Source organism: Aethalodelphis obliquidens, unplaced genomic scaffold (genome assembly GCF_003676395.1).
Source record: "Aethalodelphis obliquidens isolate GAN/ISIS:26980383/991018 unplaced genomic scaffold, ASM367639v1 scaffold54, whole genome shotgun sequence".
Taxonomy (NCBI): Eukaryota; Metazoa; Chordata; class Mammalia; order Artiodactyla; family Delphinidae; genus Aethalodelphis; species Aethalodelphis obliquidens.
Window position 1 is genome coordinate 10,518,265 of NW_020837998.1, and position 25,540 is coordinate 10,543,804.

Genomic DNA, 25,540 nt, shown 5'->3' on the forward strand with positions numbered 1-25,540 from the left:
CCTTTTTTTTTTTTTAACTGAGTCATCTATTGTAGTCATCAATATTTTCAAATGAAATGCCACCCCAAAATATGTCTCTTTGGCCTAAGAATCATCTTGAGAAACTACAGACATAGGAGAAGCTCTGAAAACAAAGTTGCCCTTTTGTAAGGGAAACCTACATTTATAAATGAAATTTACATTAGAAAGGGGGCTGGTAGCAGGAAGAGAGATTTTATCAGAGATCATTTTTTTACCTGAGAAATTTATCTACCTGGCAGTGCAACTTTTGTTTACCACACATTTTCTCTTCTCATCGTCCTATGACATGCCTCCCCTGCTTTAAAGCCCCAGACCCCTATTCCTTTCCTTGCCTCGGGATGGTATATAAGCCTCTATAGTCTGGCTTCCTTTTGAGCCTCATATCTTTGTGGGGCTCCGGTACTACATAGTATGTACATAATTAAAATTGTTTTTCTCCTGTTAATCTGTCTTTTTTTTTTTTTTTTTTCGGTACGCGGGCCTCTCACTGTTGTGGCCTCTCCCGTTGCGGAGCACAGGCTCCAGACGCGCAGGCTCTGCGGCCATAGCTCACAGGCCCAGCCGCTCCGCGGCATGTGGGATCCTCCCGGGCCGGGGCACGAACCCGCGTCCCCTGCATCGCAGGCGGACTCTCAACCACTGCGCCACCAGGGAAGCCCTAATCTGTCTTTTATTACAGGGGGTCTCAGCCGAGAACCTAGAAGGGTAGAGCGAAAAATATTTATACTCCCCTACACAAGTAAGAAATCAAATGCCAAATTGTTTGCTCTTGATAATATTTATGATTTGCCAAAAATCAGACATGTTGTTTGACCTGTACCATTAATTTTTAATAAACCCAATCTTTTCATGGCATGTGAGTCCACGGTTCTGATATTTGAGTTTCTACTTTTTCTGCATGAGGATTTGTTCCTTTCTTTCCTTTGGCTATAGTTGAGTTACTTTTATTTGCATATAACAGAGTGCTAGATATTATAGTATGAAGAAAAAAAATTAAGACTCATCCTCTAGAAGCTTAAAAGCTAGTTGGAGAGTCAAAAGACAAGCACGTAACAAAAGCTAGCATTTATTGAGCACTGAGTATACCAAGCTTAAAAGCTTTTCTTTGTCTCATTTCGTCCTTACTACAACCTTCTGAGGTAGGTACTAATGACTTATATCTGTGGAGCACTTACTAAGTGCTTTACATGTGTTCTATAATACATATAATTTTCAAAATGATCCTGTGAGATCCTAACAATCAATTGGGCACATTTTATTGAAGGGGAAACTGAGCCACAGAGAAGTTATGCAATTTGCTCAAGGTCACACTGCCAGTAAGTGGTGGAGTAGAGGACTGGGAACCAGGCAGTTTGACTCCAAAGCCTGGACTTTTGCTGCCTTGCCATTATCCCAGTTTTACACATGAGGAAACTGAGGCTTAGAAAGAAAAAAGTAACCTGCCCAAGACTATGTGGCTAAGAAGTGATGGAACTGGATTTAGTTTGACTCTAGAACCCACACTCTTAGCCCTTAAGCTACACTGTCTCATAAAACGATGGACTACCTATTTAAAAGAACAATGTAAATGTCACATGGCAGGGTGTGGTGATGACAAGTTTAGCAGAAGAATTTGCAGCTTTTTTCTTCCTTTTCAGGAAGAAAGTTTTGTTATTTGCATTGTTCCCAATTTCCTTGTTGGAATTGCTTTTATACTTTAACGTTTTTTTTCGGTAATAAGGGCAACTAGTTCAACACCCAGACCCTCCAGTGCTCTGGGCTACTTGTCGTGCTGCCCTGATGATATGGATGTGCTCGATTTTTTTGTGTTCCATTTGCTGTTTTATTGACGCAGTTATTGATAAAAGAAAACTCCTTGCCAAGATGCATTCTTTGGCCTTAAATTGGCTTGATGGGTAGACATTACCTTTGGACAATTAACCCTCTTGGTAGCAAAAGCCTTTCCAGACCAGCCGTGTTCACAGTATGTTGCTGCTAACATCTCCACTTTTCTCTAGCTTTTAAGGGTAGCAGCTTTTTGGTTTTATTTTTGCCTGAGAGGTTCCACATTCAGTTGATATTGTCACTTTCTTCAGTTCATCAATTATGCCACTCTTCTCCAAACAAACAGATAAATATACAAACCCATCTCAAACACCTCCTAGAAAGAAGTTAGGCTCTGAGAGATGAAGGGCACTTTGACCTGCAGAAATGCTGGGTGTGGTGGTTGTGGTGGTGCGTGTGGATATATATATGACAGAGGAAAGTGAAAATAAGAAGTGAAAAAAACTCTTTCCCTCAAGAGCAGGCAGTGGCGCAGCTTGTGCAGTCATGGCCAAGATTAAAGCTTGAGATCTTCCTGGCAAAAAGATGGAGCTGCTGAAACAGCTGGATGACTTGAAGGTGGAGCTATCGTAGCTGGAAATCACCAAAGTGACAAGCAGTGTGGTATCCAAGCTCTCCAAGATCCTAGATGTTTATAAATCCATTGCCCGAGTTCTCACTGTTGTTAATAAGACTCAGAAAGAGAACGTCAGGAAATTCTACAAGGGCAAGAAGTACAAGCCTTTGGATCTGCAGCCCAAGAAAACACATGCTGCAGGTTCAACAAGCATGAGAAGTTGAATACCAAGAAGCAGCAGCAGAAGAAACCGCTGGATCCACTGCCAGAGTTCGTAGTCAAGGCCTGAGCATCACAGAGTCAATAAAACACAAACAAACTAGAAAAAAAAAAAAAGTGAAAATGAAATGGCACAGGAAACAAGGACAGAAAAACTGTTGTAGTTGTTTTGGTTGTTACAGTTCTTTTCTTTCTATATGCTATCCAACCTAGAGATTCCCTTGAAGAGAGGCTTCATGTTTCTCCATCAGTGCTATGGGAAGGAAAGGATCCAGTAAATTGAACATCAAAGCAAGACAGTGCTTGTTTTCCATCCCTGAAGAGAAGGATTTAGATCCCTACTCTACTTGGAAAGAAAGTCTGTATTTCCCATTTATGTAATAGCTTATGTAAATCTTAATGGAACTTAAAGTACCAGTTGAATACTGGTGACAGTGTTCCTTTAAAAATGTTCTTGTGGGGCTTCCCTGGTGGCACAGTGGTTGAGAGTCCGCCTGCCGATGCAGGGGACACGGGTTCGTGCCCCCGTCCGGGAAGATCCCACATGCCGCGGAGCGACTGGGCCCGTGAGCCATGGCCGCTGAGTCTGCACGTCCGGAGCCTGTGCTCCGCAACAGGAGAGGCCACAGCAGTGAGAGGCCCGCGTACCGCAAAAAAAAAAAAATGTTCTTGTGGAGTTACAAAGGACAGGATAATTAAAACTCCTTGCAGAGTTTTGTTCTTTGACCTCTCATTAGTTTCAGCATTATAAATTGCCTTTTGTTAGTATCTTAATTTGATTATTAGCCCCTCTGAGCTCACAGCACACATTCTTTAGAGTGGACTCTGCGTGACTCAGAATGCATGCTGTTGCTGCATACCTGAGATGAAAAATGACGGAGCAAATTGCCTTGCTTCTGTGTGTTCATGAGTTAGTCATACTAAAGTGGTTAAGCAAAGGGAAAGCAGTCCCTTCCAACATCCACGGCTGTGAGTTTGATGAAAGAAACTCAATGGGCAGTATGACTAGTTCATTCTGGAAGCAGCTTTGAGGTATCATGGAGGGAGGAGGAGAAAGAGGGAATTTTGGTCCCTACAGTTTTATTATTATAAAAAGATTGGTACGTCATATTACCTTTTGCCACCCTGCATAGAGAAATAAAAACTGACTTACTTCCTCAAGGTATTTCAACAAATGATTGCAGAAACTTAGAGCTGGGGACTACTAGCACACTCATTCTTTGTCTCTCTGGGTCTGTACTCTCGTCTCAGCATTTTAACTAATTCCTCAATATTGCTACTAGGAGACTTAGCAAGTATAATCAGGCTTCTCGCCAAAGCCAATGTCCACAAAACAACCTAACTTCTATTTCTTTTTAAGCAAGCAAATCAGAGAGTTGTGAGAAAGCAGAAAAATACAATAATAAGAATATAGAAATGAAACACCCTTCCTCCCCATCCTTGCCAAATATAAGTAAATGAAAAATTTAGTCCCACTGGCTCCATTACACACCAGAAGATCATTTGAGGCAAATATAAAATCTTCAACTGTCTTGAGTTTGAGATCAGAAAGAAGATTAACTGAAGTCAGAATTAAAGTTTGAAAACTGTAGGAGAACACGTACATAAACAACAACAAAATACAGTAGATTCTCTCTTAGTGAACTTCTGCTTAATCATTTTGCTGGATTAATTGACAGTGAAACCCAGGACCAATAAGCATGGTACGCTAAGTGCTTATAGTTAGTAGTGTGGTTAGAAGTAGTGTGACTAGAAGAGTCTAGTTTGCCCAGATACTTCTGCTTCAACAGTTTGAGTTGTGTGCTTACTGAAAATTAGTTGAGTTTGTTCCAAATCTATGCCAGTTGCACATAATAATGCAATTATGTGATTTAATTAAATATTATGTAAACTGATGAAATATGAATGCAAAGTGAGTTGTTGCTTCAATGAAATCTAGGCTGAATGCCTTTGTAAGTCTCAGTAAATGCAGGATGCTAAAAAAATCTGTCAAATTAGGCGCGAGTAAGAAAAAAGTAAAAGATGGGGGAAATTATAATAATTAAGAAGATTCTACATTCATATTGCTTCACATATTTTGTTTTTTACTTTATTTTATGGATAATTTCAAACATATCTAAAATTAGAGAGTCTAGTATAATTAAACAGGATATTCTCATCACCCAGCTTCAACAATTATCCATACATGTCCAATCTCGTTTTAGCTATACCCACCCAATCCTTTGCTACAATTATTTTGAAGCAAATCACAGATATCAGATCACTTCCTCTCATAGGTCTTTTTTAGTTCTCATTCCACTTTAAAGGAATCCAAACTGGAAATTATGGATGTGGCTTGTGTAAGTAAGATAGTGCAAAAGTACAAAAGTCAAACCATACTTAAGAAAAAGGCTGGAGGGTAGAAAAAAATTGTGGAATCCATGTACTGGGCCCTAGAAGGGAGAAGCTATCCACTTATCATCCTGTTATCAAAAAAAAAAGAAAAAAAATTGGAAGGTATGGCCAAGGTGGTGGAGTAGGAAGACCCTGAGCACAACTCCTCCCAAGTACACACCAAAATTACAACTATTTACAGAGCAACTATTTATGAGAAGACTCCAGAAAAGATAAAATGAAAGATAAAAAGAAGGAACCACAGCAAGATGGGTAGGAGGGGCAGAGATGGGGAATAGTCAAGACTCACATCCCAGGAGGAGGCAACCCACAAATGGGAGGATAATCACAATTGCAGAGGTTCTCCCCGAGGAGTGAGGGATCTGAGCCACACATCAAGCTTCCAAGCCCAGGGGGCATGCACTGGGAAGATGAGCCTGCAGAACATGTAGCTTTGAAGACCAGTGAGGCTTATGTATGCAAGAGGTGGAGGGCTATAGCAAACAGAGACTCTGCTCTTAAAGTGCATACACAAAATCTCACACATTCCAAGATCCAGCACAGAGGCAATAACTTGAAAGAAGCCTGGTCAGACCCACTTGTTGATCTTGGAGAGCCTCCTGGAGAGGCAGGAGGAAATTAGGACTCTCCTTGAGGACATAGATGCTGCTGGAAGCCATTTTTGGGGAGCTCGTTCTATTACAAGGACACTAGTGCTGGCAAACACCATTTTGGAGTCTCTTTTTAGCCTATTAGTGTCCAAGGTCTACTCATCCACCAGCAGGCCAGCACCAGCCCCAGGACACCCCAACCCCTGCAGCCAGCCATGCTGGGACCCAGCCCCCCACCAGCAGGTTGGTAGCCATCACATAAAGAAGGGCCTAGCAGCCGGCTGGGCCAGGGGCCAGCCATGCCTACCAGTGCATCCACAGTAGTCAGCCATGCTGCAACAGAAGGGCCCATGCAGCCCACAAAAGGGAACCGCTAGAGCATATAACTCAGGTGACCAGGGGGTGATACACTGTTGGGTCCCATAGAATGTCTCCTACATAAGACTATTTCTCCAAAATCAGGAAAAGTAACTGACCTACCTAATATTTTAAAATAAACACAGAGAATTAGGTAAAATGAGGAGACAGAGGAATATGTTCCAAAAGAAGGAATAAGACAAAACCCCAGAAGAAGAACAAAGTGAAGTGGAGATAGGCGATCTACCTGATAAAGAGTTCAAGGTAATGATCATAAAGATGCTCAATGAATTTGGGAGAAGAATGGATGAACACAGTGAGAAGTTTAACAAAGAGTTTGGAAATATAAAGAAGAACCAAGTAAAGCTGAACAATACGATAACTGAAGTAAAGAAGTATGCTAGAAGGGATCAACAGTAGGTTAGATCAGCGGTCCCCAACATTTTTGGCACCAGGGACCAGTTTTGTGGAAGACAGTTTTTCCGTGGACATAGGGGTGATGGTTCAGGCGGTAATGTGAGCAATGGGGAGCCATGGGGAGTGGCAGATGAAGCTTCACTCGCTCACCCGCCGCTCAGCTCCTGCTGTGTGGCTGGGTTCCTAACAGGCCGTGGACCAGTACCGGTCTGCGGCCCAGGGGTTGGGGACCCCTGGGTTAGATGATACAGAGGAACAGATCAGCAAACTGAAAGACACAGTAGTGGAAATCATCGAAGCTGAACAGAAAAAAGGATTTTAAAAAAGTGAAGACAGTGTAAGAGACCTCTGGGACAACATCAAGTGTACTAACATTCACGTTATAGTGATATCAGAAGTCAAGAGAGAGAGGTAGGGGCAGAGAACTTATTTGAAGAAATAATAGCTAAAAAATTCCCTAACCTGGGAAAGGAAAGAGACATCCAGTTCAAGGAAACACAAACTAGACATCCAGTTCAAGGAAACACAAACTAGACAAACCCAAAGAGGTTCACATCAAGACACATAATTAAAATGGCAAAAATTAAGAGAGAATCTTAAAAGCAGAAAGAGGAAAGCAACTAGTTATGTACAAGGGAACTCTCAGCTGTCTTTTCAGCAAAAATAAATAAGCTACAAGGATATACTGTACAACACAAGGAATATAGCCAATATCTATATTTACTATAAATGGAGTATAGCCTTTAAAAATTGTGAATCACTATATTGTACACCTGTAACTCATATAATATTGTACAGCAACTATACTTCAATTAAAAAATAAAATAAATAAATAGAAAACAAAACAAATGAACAAACATAACAAAACAGAAACAGAGTCATAGATATGGAGAAGAAATAGGTGTTTGCTAGAAGGGAGGGTGGTAGGAGGATGAGTGAAATAGGTGAAGGCGCTTGAGATACAAACTTCAATAATAAAATAAATAATTCATGGGGATGTAATACACAGCATAGGGAATATGGTCAATAATACGTCAGTAACTTTGTATGGTGACAGATGGTAACTAGACTTTTGCAGTGGTCATTTTGTAATGTATAAAAAATATCAAATCACTATGTTGTACAGCTGAAACTAATATATTATTGTAATTATACTTTTTTAAAAATTATACTTCAATAAAATATTTTTCATATAAAATATTTGAGATACAACATATTTTAATGATTGTTTCAGTCACTTAGAAAATGAGCAGATAATAGACCTGAATGGCTGCTTTAGCTAAATTGTGCCATATGAAAGCAGAGGAAACGAGCTGAGAGACAGAGAGGAGGCAGAAGGGCAGAGATGAGAGAGGATTTTTTTTTTTTTTTTTTATTGTACTTTTCGACTCCAGATTTTCTATCTGGTTCCTTTTTTTTTTTTTTTTTAACATCTTTATTGGGGTATAATTGCTTTACAATGGTGTGTTAGTTTCTGCTTTATAACAAAGTGAATCAGTCATACATATACATATGTTCCCATATGTCTTCCCTCTTGCGTCTCCCTCCCTCCCACCCTCCCTATCCCACCCCTCCAGGCTGTCACAAAGCACCGGAGAGAGGATTTTTGAGATAGTGTGAACAATGTTTTCTGATTTAACAGGTAAATTTCCGGTTCCTAGGTTCCTGACTGAGCTTTGTTGGATGCCCTTGGATTTCCATGAGATTGTTTGTTGCAGTCTTTTATTAAATTCCATTCTATTTAAGCTGCCTGAATACATTCCTGTTCTTTGAAGACAACAATTACTGACTCAGAAACAGGATAGCCTCTGATATAGAGGGTGTAAGTTGAGAATCAAAAGGCACAAACAAGAAACTTTCATAGTTTGAACCAAATATACCATTAGGCTAGGTTCTCATGGCAAGCCCCTATGTGTGTGTGTATATGTGTGCTGCACTTATGTGTATGTATGTGTGCCTTTAATATCCACTAATACTCATGCTATTTATACAGCACCCAGGGCTGTTCCAGCTTAGGAGACTTAATTCACATATAATCTTATACAGCAAGAAGGAATTACCTAGGGATAAACCCAGGCCTATGGAACAAGAGAAGTTTACATTATTTTCTTCATGTTTTTACTACTATGCTCCTCCATTGTTTAAAAGTTGCTTATGAGCCTGAAAAAGAACATTTTCTATTTTAATTCTATTTCATTCTCCATGAACCAATTCCAGGTTGGTAACAGAAGATAATGCTTGCCCAAACACTCATATTCAACTATTGTATATATATTCAACACCTACTACATGTCAAGCACTTTTGCATACTGATCTTAACTCTTTCTGTGAACTGTGTTTCATACACGAAAAAACTAAAACTCAGAGAAGTTATCTGGTCCAAAGTTGTATGGCTAGTGAGTAGCAGAATGAGGTACTCTTTCTATGGCAAGAAAGGGTGTTTCTTGCCATAGAAAGGCTGTTTCTTTTCCAAACTTTAGTGCAGTAGCATTTGAGTATGAAAGCAGAATGGAATACATAGCTTAAAATAAGGCTACAGGTGACGAATACCCGTATTCCATGATGAAGAAATAACTAGTAGTGTTACAGATGAAATTCCTTTAATTTAGCACTCTGTTAATTCATCATGTGGGCTATTAAAGGGGAATATTTCTACTGAGCAAAATATGCTTTATTCAAGACAGAAGGGGGATGATCACAGTCCTATGATCAAATTGTAAGAACATATTGGTCCACATGGCTTCAATTTGGGTTTAAGTCATAGGTAAATTTGAATCACCTCTGATTTGACCTTAGCCTCTTTGTATTTATCACTATTACCTATAATAGCCACTCTGCTTTCCTCATGAAATGCCCCAAGTGAAAATGTCAGGGAGTATTTTGTATTTTGAATAAGAATTAGGAAGTCTCCAGTGGAGGAAAATCTGGAAGGGTATTCAGGGAAGCTGGTTGGAACATTTTGTTAACAGCAAATGTAGATCCAACACTGGTCAGGTAGTTCTTGGCTTTTCTATGCAACTTCCTAGAGGAAATCACTTCCCTTCCCTGGGTCTAAACAACCTTGTCTAAATTATCTCTATAAATCTTTTCTAACTTGATAATTTTGCTTTCCATGAAATACATTTTCCAAAAGCAATAGCTCACTGAAGGAGAATTATCTTATTCTTTTTCCTTTTAGAAAGTCACTTAATTGGATGGGAATGCATTTCCTAGAAGATGATGAATCTAATATTTGGTGGATACCAGCCTAGCTTGTACTGACATCTTATGTGGCTTTCCCTAGACATGACACAATCTGACACGACTCGTCCATACAGCTCATCTGGCCCAGAGGTTAAACGTGTTCATTTGCTTATTATTGGGACCCTACATACACATCTGCCAACACTTCTAGCACTTGGGAAAAAAAAAAAAAAAAAGAATTGCAGAGAGGCTTGGCATTTTACCTTTATGTTCGTTCTTGGCAGGATTGTTGTTTTCCCTTGCAATTTCATGAGCATTGCAAGGTCTCTATTGAATGACTAAAATGTATTTGTTGTTGGAGTATGGCAGAGAACTATCATTCTCCTTTAAAAAACCTTTGGGGAGGGCTTCCCTTGTGGCGCAGTGGTTGAGAGTCCGCCTGCCGATGCAGGGGACACGGGTTCGTGCCCCGGTCCGGGAGGATCCCGCATGCCGCGAAGCGGCTGGGCCCGTGAGCCATGGCCGCTGGGCCTGTGCGTCCGGAGCCTGTGCTCCGCAGTGGGAGAGGCTGCAGCAGTGAGAGGCCCGTGTACCGCGAAAAAAAAAAAAAAAAAAACCTTTGGGGAATAGTCTGTTCAATTTCTAAGGCTGCCACTCATTCAAAAATATTAAATGCATTTAAAACAGAGAACAATTCTTTGTCACAAAATGAAGGCAACTTCTAGAAAAGAAAATTCCACGTGGCTAACTTCTAGTTTCCTTTAGGAAATACAGAGCCAACCCCCTCTTAACTCTACCTTAATCATCCAGTACAGGGCTTCCCTACAAATCCATTCACTGTAGCTTTGCTAAGTCTAATTTCTCTGTCCTCATAAATCTACATTCAGTATTAATGACAGAACTGAAGATGAAGTTGTGGCAAGTCAGTCAGACATTTTTTTCTCTTTTATATACTAATGGTTCCTTTTCTGAGTCCTGGGAAGTGTCAAACCAATACGATTGATTATCAATGGTATCTCCATTCCCAGGGATAACACTTTTGGTTTCTGTGACTTTCAAATTATGTTTCTAAGCATGAAGCATTTTCCCTCTCTGGCTTTAAACGAGTTGTCTTTTCTCACACCAGTTTTTCTTGCATAAACCCTGATGTACCATCCATGCTCTTTCATCTTGTCTAACAGTACATATTCTATTATTTATTACATGACATCAGAAGACTATATATGGTTAAACTGAGCACTACTCATATTCTGGAAAAAGCGTTCACCTCTCTAACTGGCTGCAGAAGCAGCACTACCAACACAAACGTTCTGACTTCATTCAGGTATTGTTTACTTGCGTTGAACAGTTTTCTTAGACTTTGCTGTCATTTTTCTTTTTTTCTTACAAGAGAAAACAGCTAATAAATAATCTTTCATTGTGTACTGTTCTGGCCACCGCCTCCCCTCATTTTTTAAGATGAGAGTTTTGAATCAGGAGCATGTTGGTTTATTTGCCATATATATATGTATATATACATATATATTTAATATATATTATATATATATATATATATTTTTTCAATTATTACTAAGAGATTGCAACCTACGAATCCTGTATGGGAAGGTGACATTTCGGACATGTGCTATAGGTTACATTTCTGATATTTTGATTCACATGTTTGTTTCAGTTATTGAGAACTTTCATACGTTTTGAAAGGGTCAAAAAGTCATCTGTGACTTCAAAAGTATTCCAATCTTTTCCAGCTTATATCACATTTTAGACAATAGTAGAAATAGTGGAGGAAATCACAGAGTAAAGGAATACCCTATTTCTGTCATATAGGAGTTTATGGAAAAAAGGAACATATTTTTGTGAAGAGTTTATAAAGCATAGACTATCAAGAACTATCAAGAATATACAGAGTATATTAGAAATACTATATATTAGAAAAAAGATAGAAATTTATCTTGAGGAGGCAGGTTGCCCTTCAAACACGTATAATAACACAGCTTATTAGAAAGAACCAAGGCTTTACCTACTTGCTATTGAGAAGTCACTGACCAGTTGTTGGACTGAATTGACCAGTTATTTCCACCTCTACAGTTTGACTGACACCTGCTTCTTCTACTGAGTTAAGATGAGCGCCTCTGTATGTTATTTCTTAAACTGGAGGAGTTACCACGCTGTGCCCTGCTCCCAATTTTTTCAATTTTTGCTATAAGCAAAATACAATGTTCATTAATCATTGCAGTGCAGGCAAAGCCTTCAAAGTAACTGAATGGAATCAGTGGAAACAGGCATTGCTGGGACACAAAATTGCACGAAACAAAATGTTTGGGATTTTTGTATTCTTCCCAAGTGAAATTACCTCAGCATTAAAGTACAAACTTGAGCACGAACCAAGCTTCCTCCATAGCACATCCCTTGTTGTAACTCAGATATGAAGTCCCTTGACCCCTGATTGCTGCATTATGATAGCAAGCAATTCTCTACCACTCCCCAGTGTGTATGAAACAATTTGCTCACCTCCAGCGCCAGAGCTGATTCATTGGCTTCTACAGACCCTGGAGCCCCTTGGCAGGAGCAGTTCAGACACTTCAATAGGAAGTGTAAGAATTAAATGTTCGGCTCAGCCATGTGGGTGGTTCAGGGAGAGGAACTCAGATGTCTACCTTTTCCTTTTCCTTGTGTACTTGTTTGGTGATAGTCTCTGGTCTGAATCCATCATTCTGATCTATCAGATCAGAAGGGTGTGCAAACTCTAAGTATATCCCAGGTCTCATAGTGGGTGGGGAAGGTATTAATATATGTGCACATACTCCAGATTCTTCCCACAGACCATGAAATTGTCATTGTGGACATGGATGTTTCTTTTATGGAACTTTTTCTCCATGTGTGGCTGCAGTATCCTTTCTAAACCATTCTGACCTCAACTTTCAGTCAAACTGATTAGCTATTGTCTGCCCAGTGACAGGAACAGATTTTTCCATGTCTCAGGAGCTCAGTTAATTAGTTCTGCCCAAAGTTACAATGGATGTGGTTCTATAAAGAGCCACAAGCTTCCTGGCTTTAAGACATTTGTCTTTTATTTGAATCATGAACTGTATCTGTTACGTGATCATAACTGTACCTGTTACTGGTTATGTATCACAACAAATATAATTTTAACAGTGGTCCCAGTTGAGCCTAACTGCCATTCATATACACCTGAGTGCATCTAGTTAGCTGATAGGAATAATCCACAGGGTCCATTTAAGTGGGTTTTGTCACTTGGGGAGAAGAGGCCTAGGAGAAGGAAGAGAGGAGGTGTGGAAAGAGTGAGATGAGGAGGAGGTGAGGAAATGGCAGGGAGAGTCTTGTAGGTGGTCACTTGGTTGGCAAAGATGTGATGGAGGAGAAGGGGTGGGGAGGCTGGCCCAGTGTCTGTCCCCTGATCTATTCCCAAAGACTTCTGAGCTTTTTGAATAGAGGCATTGCAGGCACAAGCAGAAAGACCTGTATTTACAAAGGACTTGTGAGGCACGTGATGTGGAATGCCATGGTCAGGCTGCAGGTAGCCATAAGGAGTCAGTAAGCAATAGGACACAGAAGTATTTAACTGTGGTATAGTGAGAATTTAATGAAGAGTAATGGTTAGACCCTTGAGTGCTGATGTGGGCCCTCTCCCAGCTAAAATCATCTAACAGGCAGCAAGTTCATGGTATTTGACTCCTCTAACATTGCAGATCTCTATTTCTGCATAGGATGCGTTCACTGTTGATTTTCTTGTGCTTCTGGTGTATATTCCTTCCAATCCTGTTTGCTGGTTTGGTAAAAACACAGAGTGAACGTAACTGAATGAAGTCTAAGAAGTCATCGTTGTCTCCAATCTTTAATGGCCCAGCCATTGTGGTCAGGTGACCAAATATGATGCAAAATGGAGGAAAAAGATATCCTATATGGACATACTGTGGCCTCAGCTCAATGAGCATTTGAAGAAATTATTGCATCTCTTTGACACCTCTAGAGTATACAGCTTCGGGAGCAGCAAAAGAATGTGGAATGGACATGGAAGGCACTGTGGCAAGCAGCAACTAGGTAATGATAAGATGCCACCCTCCAGTGGCTGTATGGCAACCCAAATTAATGAGATAAATGAAAGTGTTCAGAAAGGAGAATATGAGAGGACTCTAACTTCACAGGGATTCCCCTAAGTATGCCCATAAATAGCTTGATAAGGCTGGATGTGCAGGACAGGTAGGATACCCATATCTCCTTCATTATCCATTATTTAAATTACTGTTATTGTTGCCCTTCCATCCTTCCTGAAATAATAATCTCTTATATTTATGTAACCTTTGTGGTTTATAAGTGTTTTCACGTGCTTTCACTCATTTAATGCTGAGAGCAACCCTGTGACATAGCAAGGTATTATGATTATTACACAGATAAAGAAATCTATGATCTAGAGATTTGATAACATTTTCTCAAAGTACCATCTCTAGAGAGCTGATGAACTAGGCATAGAACTTAAGCCTTCTGTAGTAGGCAGAATGATGCCCCCATCCCCCAAAGATGTCCATGTCCTAATCCCTGAAACCTGTGAATAAATTAACGTCTATGTCAAACGAGACTTTGCAGATGTGAAAATGATTAAGTATGTTGATATGGGGAGGTTATTCTGGATTATCCAATCTAACCATGTGAATTTTTAAGCTCAGAGAACCTTTCCCAGCTAAGGTCGGAAAGAGACATGATAGGGACTTCCCTAGTGGTGCAGTGGTTAAGAATCCGCCTGTCAATGCAGGGGACATGGGCCCGAGACCTGGTCTGGGGAGATCCCACATGCTGTGGAGCAACCAAGCCCGTGTACCACAACTACTGAGGCTGCGCCCTAAAGTCCGTGAGCCACAACTACTGAAGCCCACGCACCACACCTACTGAAGCCCGTGTGTCTAGAGCCCATGCTCTGCAACAAGAGAAGCCACCACAATGAGAAGCCTGCACACCACAACGAAGAGTAACCCCTGCTCGTCGCAACTAGAGGAAGCCCGCACTCAGCAACGAAGACCCAATGCAGCCAAAAAAAAAATAAATTTATTTTAAAAGTAAAGGAAAGAGATGTGATAATGGAAGAAGGGTCAGAGAAAGATTTGACATTGCTGGCTTTGAAGATAGAGGACAGCACAAGAAGTCAAGTAACGCAGGTTGTTTTTAGAATGTAGAAAAGACAAGGAAATGGATTCTCCATATATTAGTTTCCTATCTGCTTTAACAAATTACCACACACTTAATGCTTAAAGCAACACAAATTTATTATCATACAATTCTGAAAGCCAGAAGTCCAAAGTAGGACTTACAGGCTAAAATCAAGGTGTTAGCAGTGCTGCATTCTTTCTGGAGGCTTTAGGAGAAGATCTATATCCTTGCTTTTTCAAGCTACTAGAGACAGCAGAGGAGAGATCAAGATAGTGGAGTAAGAGGATGTAGAGGTTACCTCCCCCATGGATGCATCAAAAATACATCTACATGTGGAAAAATTCTTACAGAAAACTGAATGGAAACTGGCAGAAGGACTCCTGTACAACCAAAGCTGTAAGAAAGATACACATGTGCTCCGGTAGGAAGGCAGAAAAGTGATTGGGTCAGGACCTGTGTCCCTGGGAGGGGACTCAGAGGAAAAGGTGTATGCCCACACTAGGGAGTCAGTGTTATAAACCATAGATTAGACACCTCAGTCCTGGGGTCCTATGAGGAGGAGACAAGTCCCCTTATCTGGTTGGAGGAGCACTGGGACAGACAGAGGGCCTGTGAGAAGCCTAGACTCTGCTGGTTAGGAACATGCACACACTGGCTGGGCCCCTAGGCAGGGGAGAGAGAGGTATGCTCTAGCAGCTGCTGGGTTTCCTGCAAATGCCTAGCAGCTCGCCCTAGCCCAAGCTGAACAAACGCTCTGGCCCTGCTCACTCCATACGATAGCACAGCACTGGATCTGGGGTGGCCATGACCAAGGAAAAGATTCAACTGTGGGATGCAGAGATGACCCAGTCCCGGGATAGAGCCTGGGTAGGGTGGTGGTGGCCATTGTTGGCACTTTCTCAAACAGTGTCTTAGAAGCTGCCCAGATCTCTGATGGTGGTCACTCCACCACAGCTCACCTCCTGAAACATGCTGAGAGTCCAAGCAGGCCCCTGCTAGCCCTGTGGAGCAGTTCCTTGGCAAGACAGGGGCAACAGAGCCTGGAGGCAATGATCAGCTGTGAGGGATAAAGGAGACTTGCACCAGAGGCTGTGTCTGAGCAGAGACACAGGCGCCTACAAGGCAGCACACTGGACCTCTGTGTGCATGGGTCCCACTTGCTTCAGCACTCCCCTCCTCTGGGGCAAGGGTCCCAGAGCGGGGAGAGGGACAATCACACACTTAAATGGAGTAGAGCCAGCTTGGGCTGACTGTCAGGGGTTCTGCTTCAGCAACTTGGAGTCAGACCCTGACCCTGATAGAGTGGTGATGGCCACTGAGTTGAGGGAAAGTCCTGCCTCACACCTGGCTCCAGTTCTAGCATCTCCGTCTCCAGCCCTACCCCTTACCAAGGTGATAGCTGCCAGCACACCCTGAAGATGTGACTTGCATCCACATCAAATCTAGCTCTGCCACAAAAGGCGTTGGACACACATAGTCTGCATAGGGATGCTCCCATATAAGAACATCCTTTCAAGGCCACAGTAGGTAAATGTTGCACCTAAACTCATAGAGGCAGAGAAAAATAAGCGAAATGAAAAGGCAGAGGAATTACTCTCAATTGAAAGATCAAGAGAAAAATCCTGAAAAATACATAATGAAACAAAAATAAATAATTTACCAGACAAAAAATTCAAAATATTGGTGATAAAAATGTTAACTGCATTTGGAAAAAGAATTGATGTAAACAGTGAACATTTTAAACAAGGAACTAGAAAATATAAAAAGACCCAATCAGAAATGAATAATTCAAGAGCTAAAATAAAAAAAAAACACACACACTAGAAGGAATGAATAGCAGACTAAGTGATACAGGAGAACAGAAAAGTGATCTGGAAGGTAGAATAATGGAAATCACCCAATCAGAACAGCAAAAAGAAAAACAAATTTAAAAAAATGAAAGCACTTTAAGAGATCTCTGGGATAACATTAAGCATACCAACAACATTTGTATTATAGGGGTCCTAGAAGGAGAAGAGAGATAGAAGGGGATCAAAAATGTATTTGAGGAAACTATGACTGAAAACTTCCCAAACCTGAAGAAGGAAACAGATGTCCAGGTACAGGAAGCACAGAGGATCCCAAAGAAATGAACTCAAACAGACCCACACCAAGACATATCATAATTAAAATGACAAAATGTAAAGAAAGAATTCTAAAGGCAGCAAGAGAAAAGCAAAGAGTCATACATAATGGAACCCCCATAAGGCTATCAGCTGACTTCACTGCAGAAACTTTGCAGGCCAGAAGGGTGTGGCATGATATATTCAAAGTCCTGAAAGGGAATACCATGCAACCTAGGACATTCTACCCAGCAACATTATCATTTAGAATTGAAGGAGAGATAAAGAATTTCTCAGAGAGCAAAAACATTGATAAAGGAAATTGCAGATGAGGCAAAGAAATGGAAAGATATCCCACGTTCATGGATTGAAAGAATCAATACTGTTAAAATGTCTATACTACCTAAAAAAATTTACAGATTTAATGCAGTCTCTATCAAAATACTCATGACGTTTTTTTACAGAACTAGAACAAATAATCCTAAAATTCATATGGAACCTAAAAAGACCCTAAATTGCCAAAGCAATGTTGAGAATAAAGAACAAAGCAGGAGATATTATCCTCCCAGAGTTCAGACTATACTACAAAGCTGCAGTAATGAAAACAGTATGTTACTGACACAAAAACAGGCACATAGATCAATGGAACAGAATAGAGAGCCCAGAAATAAAACTATGCACCTATAGTCAATTAATGTAAAACAAAGGAGGCAAGAATACACAATGGAGAAAATACAGTCTCTTCAATAAGTGGTGCTGGGAAAACAGGACAGCTACACATAAAACAATGAGATCAGAACATTTCCTCATACCATATACAAAAATAAACTCAAAATGGATTAAAGACCTAAACATGAGACCTGAAATCATAAAACTCCTAGAAGAGAACATAGGGAGAACAATCTTTGACATAAATTGTAGCAATATTTTTTTGGATTTGTCTCCTAAGGCAAAAGAAATAAAAGGAAAAATAAACAAATAGGACCCAATTAAACTTAAAATAAACAAATGGGACCTAATTAAACTTAAAAGCTTTTGCACAGCAAAGGTAACCACTGACAAAATGAAAAGACAACCTACTGAATGGGCGAAAGTATTTGCAAATGATATGACTGACAAGGGATTAATATCCAAAATATATAAACAGCTCATACAACTCAACATCAAAAAAACAAACAACCCAGTCAAAAAAATGGGCAAAAGACCTGAATAGAGAAGATTTTCCCCAAGAAGACATACAGATGGCTAACATGGAAAGATGAAAAGATGCTCAACATCACTAATTATTAGAGAAATGCAAACCAAAACCACAATGAGATATCACCTCACCTGTCAGAATGACTATCATAGAAATGTCTACAAATAACAAGTGCTTGAGAGAATGTGGAGAAAAGGGAACACTTGTGCACTGTTGGTGGGAGTGTAAATTGGTGCAGCCACTATGGAAAACAGTATGGAGGCTCCTCAAAAAACCAAAAATAGAACTACCATATGATCTAGCAATTCCACCCCTGGACATATATCTAGAAAAAACAAAAACACTAATCTGAAAAGCTACATGCACCCCGATGTTCATTGCAGCATTATTTACAATAACCAAGACATGGAAGCAACCAAGGTGTCCAGTAACAGATGAATGGATAAAAGAAGATGTGGTATATAAATACAATGAAATATTACTCAGTCATAAAAAATAATGAAATTCTGCCAGTTGTTGCAATGTGAATGGACCTAGAGATATTATGCTTAGTGAAATAAGTCAGACAGAGAAAGATAAATACTGTATGATATCACTTATATGTGGAATCTAAAACATAATACAAATGAATGTTTATAGCAAAACCAAACAGACTCACAGATACAGAAAACAAACCAGTGGTTCCCAGTGTGAAGGGGGAGGGGCAAGACAGGGGTATGGGATTAAGAGACATAAACTACTATGTATAAAATAGATAAACAACAAGAATATATTGTATAGCACAAGGAATTGTAGCCATTATCTTGTAGTGACATTTAATGGAATATAATCTGTAAAAATTCTGAATCACTATACTGTACACCCAAAATTAATATATTATAAATCGATTATAATTCATCTTTAAAGTGCTTCACTCCAACCTCTGCTTCCGTCATCATATCTCTTTCTCTCCCTTTCTCTCTTTCTCTCTCTTTCTCTCAAGTTTGCTCCTATGTTAAGGATATTTGTGGTTATACTGGGCCCACCCAGATAATCCAGTATAATCTTCAGAAAGGATTTTGGTCCTGCTGACACCTTGATTTTAGCCCAGTGAGACCCATGTCAGACTTCTGACCTATACAACTGTATGATAGTACATTTGTATTGTTCAAGCCATGAAGTTTATGGTAATTTTTTACAGCAGTAGTAGAAAACTAATACACCTTCCAATTCTCACATCAGGGAGTTAAAGTATCATTTACCAACTTTGGTGCATTTTGAGGTGTATTACTTTGGTATCTACTAATTTGTTCAGGCTGAACGTTGAGCTTTCTGAATCCAGCAGTTTTCCTCCTAGTAAAAATCTTAGACAGCACATATGTTATCATTTTGAATTTATATCACATTACACATGCTCACGAATTTTTACTTATATATCATGTGTATCTTTAGTCCCATTTTGCAGATGACTGGACTGAAGCACTGATGTTAGGAATTAGAAATACAATACTCATTTCCCCAGCTTGCTACTTAATATTCTGAGTCATCCTTTCCTCTGCTATAAAACTCTATAGGTACAACTAAAGAAAACTACCGGGGACAAAGATTTTGATGGAGAAAATTACCTAAGAGAGTGAAGATTCGAAAAAAAATATATAGGGAGACTATAAGTGCAAAGTGCTGTGTATGTCCTATGTTTACCAACTACATTTCACTTTCTCTTTGGTAGTTAATCCTGCTTGTTTCATGAATGGCATAAAATGTGAAGAGAAGATGAAGAATTAGAGACAATTATGATTTTAATGTGAACAAGACTCAGATAAAATGGTAGGTTTTTATGTTTGGGTATCAGATGCATTTATACAAGCATTGATTTACAAGTCAGTTGTGCCACAAATTTACAAGTCCCAAAAGAACTAGTCAGCAGTCTTGAAGCTATCACCCTCTCTTGCCACATCCCTGGAATAAAGATTCAGCAGTCACAGTCTAACTGACAAAATTGTTGCTGTTGAAGGCAGAATACAATCCAGTTCCTACTCTCTCATAGGAAGATTGGTTCAGCAGAACTAACAAGAAGGAAAAAAGTGCAACTGTCAGTAAGTGATAGGTCTCAAAGGTACACAAGAAAGACCTGGGGTATAAAAAAAATTTGTTTCCTGTGTTGTCACTCTCTGGACCAACACAATGATTACTTGGAAGATTCAGACACAAGAAGCAAAATGGCCATAGTATGCACAAGCTAGTGAATTCATTGCAAGTGATTGTCTAGGATTTACTACTCTTGAAAGCAGCTTGTCAGATTCCATTTAGGAATATATAGCTCCTGTAGACAAGCTCCACCCTAGAGGATGGTCAGATTAAACAGAAGGACAAGTATATGAGCAAGTCCAACACTTACTGCCAGCTTCACACAATCCCTCATGACAAGGCCAACTTGCAGGTGTACTTGCAGAAAGTCTGTGCGCTCCTTAACCTATCAGGATATCCTTATCCCCATTGTATAGATGGGAAAGCTGAAGTTAGACAGTTACACCTATGTGACTAGTTAAGTGACAAAGCTGGGACTTGAACCCAGGACTTCTTGGCTCCCACTCCACTGCTCCATTTGCTGTTCTATGGGGAAAGTTTTAATAAAGCTTGACCAGTGGTGACTTTAACTGTGGGTAAAAAGTTTAATGACCTGATATACAAATAGATTTTTGAGTGTATATGCAGGAGTAAAATGCTGTGCTTCACATCCTTCTACTGAGTAGGAATTTTTTTCCCTTAGTTTTAAAAGTTGCTTCTAAGTGGGTTGTATGTGTTCAGTGCTTCACATGTTTCACATTATCATCCTTTTCACTGCAAATAAAACAAACATACTTGAGTAAGAAGTATTTCCCAGTAAATTAATTTCCTGGGCAAGAAAATTTTAAAAGAAATAAATACTATTTATCATTTGAAATTAGGATGAATATAAGCACCAGTCACTTTTTTAAATTGAAAAAAATTTAGTTTGAAGTAATGTCAAGTTTACGGAAAAGTTGGAAGGCCAATATAGAAAACTTCTGATTGCCCTGTACCCAGATTCACTCATCACTAATATTTAATATTTTGCCACATTTGTTTTACTATTGTCTCTCTGTCAGTCCTCTTTGTATCTCTGTGTGTTTCTTTTCCTCTCTCTATATATTTATTGATTTATACATTTATATAAGCATTTTAAAATAAACTATTTGAGAATATGCTCATAAGCTTTAACTATTCTTTGTGTCTTTCCCAAAAAGAAGAAATTCTCTTACATAAGCACAATGCAGCTATCAAATTCAGGAAATTTAAAGAATGCAGTTCAGTTTTTTATAGAATGTACTTCAATTTAAGTTTCTCTACTGTTTCCTCATAATTAGATTCAAGTGAGACCTCCCTACATACTACAACAACAATGTAGGGAAGCATATCATATCAGGGAAGCACATACAGAAGCACACATTGTCTGTCTGTCCTTCACTGATGAGGTTAATTTTGATCGCTGGTCAACATATCATCTGTTTCATTCACTGTACAGTTACTACTTGCCCCTTGCAACTAATAAAGAAATTGTGGGGAGACATTTTAAAACCATGCAAATATTGTTTGTTGTCCATCCCCCTGCCTTGCATTTAGCATAAATTGCTGGTTGTTGCCTGAACTGATCTTTACTATGATGGTTACAAAATGGTGCTTTTCTAAATCCACCACTCCCTCCATACTTGTTAGTTGACATTCTGTTTCCCTCTCTGTCTTTCTCTGTCTTTCTGTCTGTCTCTCTCTTTCTATTTGTTATCACTATTGTCAAATGACAAAACTAAAATAATTTAGTAATGAGTTTGCTGTCCTTTACTCTAGGGAAAGCAATCCATGGATTGAGGGAGTACGGTGCCTAACAAGCAGTGGAGCTGTCTTTCTGAAGGATTTTGGGAAAGAGTGAGTTTATAGAGCACTAGAAGAGGCAATGAGAAAATGGCATGATTGGCCAGAGGTTAGGGATTTCCTTATGAGGCAGGCAGGTCCTATTCTAGCTAAATATTTAGGCTAACTAAGGCTGAGTTGGAGGACTGTGATTGGTGTTAAGTTTCCTTGACAGGTGGTTCCTGTAAGTGCAGGCTGACCAAGGTTTAGATTTGTGATGTGGGCCAGGCCACTGGGGCAGCCTCCATTTTGTGGGTCCTAATATATCAATTAACTTTATAGCTATGGATTCATGGATACCTATTTTATTCAATGGATTATTATCCATTACCTTTAAAATTTTGATGCTCAAATAGTGCCATATTTACTCAGTGGGAGGGATACCTCCAATCCTAATCTCATCTTTCCTCATTCCTTATTTGTATCTTCTTTCTTCCACAGTGAGAACCCTGACTCCCTACAGTGTCCACACATTAAACAAATATACTAAGAAGAGTTCCAGGCAGATTTTGTTTCCACATTTCAGGTATAGGTATTCTCACAAGCACTCTGAAAATGGTTGGAAGAAAAGACTGGGGTCTAAATCATTATTTAGGTTAGGACAATATCAGGCCTCTCATCTCTCCTTTATTAAAGTGGCAGGCCTATTAGGAATGTAGTCACCAATGTGCCAGTCCTTTAATAAATAAAATTTGCATTGTACAGTTAAAAATCTGTTAAGAGGGTATAATATTAAGTGCTCTTACCACAATAAAGTAAAATTTTTTTAAAAAACCTTATATGATAAAGAAACTTTGGGAAACATGGTACCTCTTAAGCACCATTTGGATGTCCATGTACTGAACATACATGGATTTTATTAGGAAGAGCCAGAAAAGATTGATGTTTGAAAAATGAAAAAAGACAAAGAAAACCTATTCCAAATTCAAATACTCAAAGGAGGTCAAGAGCACTCTAGAACAGCCAAAGTTGGGACAGTAATGTTACCCCCAAAAGAAACAAGTTTATTAAAAACTCTGGGCTTTCCCCTTTAAATGCAAAATATTACAATAAATGAATGCAAAATAAAACAACAAAATGAAACAAACAAGTAAACAACCAAAAACCCCAGTGGGCTCCATTACCAGAAGAATGCTCCAGTTTTGCATGAAAATTCAGAAGGGTTTCAGAATCCTTGAAACTACCTATATAGTCCTATAGGACATCTCAGATCATATTCCTTTGGACTACTGGTTGTATAGAATGCAAAACTTAACAAGTTTCATGATCTCCTTTCTGGGTCAGGATTCTTATATGTTCTTAGTACTATTGAATCATGTTTTTTATGATGAAAAGACCTTGGAGTGTATTTATCCCACTCTTCTTCCTACAGGTGTATAAACTGAAGTCTACAGAGGGGAAATGATTTGTCCAAGAGCAGAAACACTATGGGGGACAGAGCTTGGAGAGTTCTCGAAGAAGGGAATTCAAGCACAGGGTGGACAGTTGGACTGAATTATTTTATGTTCTGTTTCTACCCTGGAATTCTATGAGTCTGCTTTCTGATTGCCAGTACAGTGATCCTTTTACTCCTCCTCAAAGGTCATTAGGTTGGGGGCATAAGAAGGGAATCAGGGAGAGTAGCTCTACCTTTTCTATTTAATATACTGATCTTCTAGGAAAGATTTTTCTGGAAGAAAGGGGTTTGGGAACCATAACACGATTCACTTGTAATACCTGCCAGGACTATATTATAGTCAGAAATGCTTGCAATATGCCGGTACATCTTTCAAAACATTGACGTATCTTTGCAGCTAGGAAACTTGATGAGGGCCAGAACTTGGCTGGGAATGCTTGTCAACTTTTGGCAGCCTTGTCACTGCCGGCCTTGTATGCCTCTCCCTATGGCCAACCAATTCTGGTCAGACATCCCACAAATGTTTCTAATCATTTCTGAAATTCTTCTGAGCAGTACAGCTTATTACCCTTTCTTACAATGGTGTGTAGAGCTGTGACTCTGAATTGTTTTTAGGAGAAAGTCATGCAAGCACCTCTTCAACAAGATGGAGTACAGCTAGGGGTCTACTTTCAGGTATGACACCAACTCTCAGACTACATTATAGCTGTTTTTCAACAATTCAACTAGTATTAATTACTACTGTGAGTCTTTATTCAAAATAGTCTTTCCATTATTACAAATCAGAATGGCAGTAAGTGTGCCAATTAGGAGTTCAAAGAATAGCTGCTAGGATGTCTTCTGCATGTATTACCCACTCTCTGCTTTTCAAGTGTACAGATGTTCCGGATGATGACATGTGATACTGAAGATATATTATCTTATAGAATGTAACATACAAAGGTTTACTAGTAAGTACCTCCCCTCCCCCTCCAAGTGCCATCATGGCAAGGATCTTTGTGGCCTCTACTAATTACCTTACTTCCTTCCATAAATATTTTTTTAATGTCTTTGTGTGTCAGACCCTATGTTAGACAACTGGGGAAACAGTGATGAACAAGACCTAGAGACTCCTTCACCTTTTAGTGTTTAGAGTGTATTGGGGTATACATATATGAACAGGTAAAATACAAATGTGCTAAGGTAGGGAAAGAATTAAGAAATAAGGGGGGCCTAATCCAGTTAGAGAAATCTTGGAAGTGACATTTTAAATTGAAATATGAAGGATAAAGAGTTAAACAGGTGAGGGAGGACTTGGAAAGAATGTTTTCTGAGACAGGAAGAGCATAGGAAAATGCCCAGAGGAGAGAAAAACAGCATGAGAAAAACAGCATATAATGGGACTACAGTAGTACAATTTAGAGTGTAAATTTGTGAGAGGTAAGAAATGTGGCTAGATTGTAAATCAGTTCCCCTGAGGGCAGCAACCTTGTCTATTTTGTTCAAAATAGCATTGCCATTATCTACTATTGTTCCTGTCACATAGTAAAAATTCAAAAATTATTGTTGAATAATAACAGTAACAGCAACAAAAAGAAAAACAGCAGCCATTTATTTAATTATGAGACAGAAAACATTCTAAAGTGTTTTATTCATGTGCAATTTAATTAAATCCTCACATTATGAGGCATTTATTATTATTATTTTACTACTACTATTATTATTGTTCTCATTTCACAGATAAGGAAAAAGAAGCTCAGTGAGGTTAACCCAGTAGCCCAAGTTTACCTAGCTAGTGATTGTCAGATCCAAGGTTTGAACCCAGACCATCTCAGACTCCCCTGATTCTAAGTGTCAAGATTCTGTATTAGAGTTTTGAATTTCCCCTAATACAACAGGCAACCACTGAAAGGTTTAATGTTTTGAAATTTACCAAGGTAACTCTGGAAGCAATGTGAAGAATGGATCTAAGTGAGAGAAGACTAGAGATAAAGAGACAAGTTATGAAGTCATTGTGATAATTCATGGAACTGATGATGGTGGCTTGGACTATGGTGTTGGCAGTGAAGATGGAGAGAAATAGCCAGATGCCAGAGGGAGAAGGGAGGGGGTTGAGAGGGAGGGAGGGAGAGAGAGAGAGAGAGACAGAGAGAGAGAGAGAGGGAGAGAGGCATAATTGATAGGCCTTGGTGATTGATTGAGTGGAGGTGTCAATGAGGGAGACAAAGAAATCAAGGA

At 39.4% G+C, this 25,540-nt stretch overlaps 1 pseudogene; it reads left to right on the forward strand.

Annotated features, from left to right (window-relative positions):
- The first annotated feature begins 2,331 nt into the window (after window positions 1-2,331).
- Window positions 2,332-2,780, forward strand: LOC113609118 (60S ribosomal protein L35 pseudogene; annotated as a pseudogene).
- The last annotated feature ends 22,760 nt before the right edge of the window (window positions 2,781-25,540 follow it).